Source organism: Tupaia chinensis, unplaced genomic scaffold (assembly GCF_000334495.1).
Source record: "Tupaia chinensis unplaced genomic scaffold, TupChi_1.0 Scaffold000270_2, whole genome shotgun sequence".
In the NCBI taxonomy this organism is placed as follows: domain Eukaryota; kingdom Metazoa; phylum Chordata; class Mammalia; order Scandentia; family Tupaiidae; genus Tupaia; species Tupaia belangeri.
The window spans coordinates 4,976,449-4,977,480 of record NW_006159751.1 but is presented as its reverse complement, the minus strand read 5'-3'; positions in this window follow the sequence as shown (position 1 = coordinate 4,977,480).

Genomic DNA, 1,032 nt, shown 5'->3' with positions numbered 1-1,032 from the left:
AAAAAAAAAAAAAAAAAAAAAACTATGCTACTGGTCTCCTAACAGCAAAGGAAGCTAGGAATGATGATTTCTCTTTCCAGGCCCTAAAGTTGAAAGGAGCAAGAGCAAGATCACCGTAACTTCCAAGGTGCATTTTTCCAAAAGGTATTTTAAATATCTCACAAAAAATATTTGAAGAAGAATAATCTACGTGATTGGTTGCATGTAGTTGCTGACAGCAAAGAGGATTACGAATTATGTTACTTCCAGATTAACAAGGATGAAGAAGAGGGGGAAGATGAGGATTAAAATTTATTTATCTGGAACATTTTGTATGAGTTGTTGAATAAAACTTGGGAACTAAAAAAAAAAAGAAGAAGAAAACATAGGAGTAAATCTTCATAATCTTAGATTAGGGAGTAGTTTCTTAGATTTGATTAAAGGCATGAGTAACAACCACAGGTGGCTTGGTGGTTAAGGTAGTAGATTCCCACATGACCAACTGCAGTTTGAGTCCTGCACCTAGTGACTTGCTTTCTCACTTTCCCTCTCTCTCTCTGGTCAAATTAAAAATAATAATAATAATAATAAAAACAAATGAAATCAAATTTAAAAAAAATTTTAAGTGTGGGTAACAAAGGATAATATAGACCAATTGGAACTCATTAAAATTTAAAACCTTTATGCATCGAAAAAAATATTACCAGGAAAGTGAAAGCCCAATCTATTGAATGGGATAAAATGTTTACAAACAATATATTTGTATTTAAGTGCCTAATATTATATATGTGTATAGAAGTAATATATGTGTCTAATATTCAGAATTTATGAAGAACTTTTACAACTCAACAACAATAAGACAACTAAATTTTTAAAAGACTTAAATGGACATCTCTCCAAAGTAGATATACAAATGGCCCCAAAAGACATGAAAAGATGCTCAACATCATTAGCCACCAGGAAAATGCAAATCAAAATGATAAGAATGGGCCAGCTCTGAACCTAGGTGTTAAGAGCTGGATCCCACGTGATCAACCAAAGTTCAAATCTGGC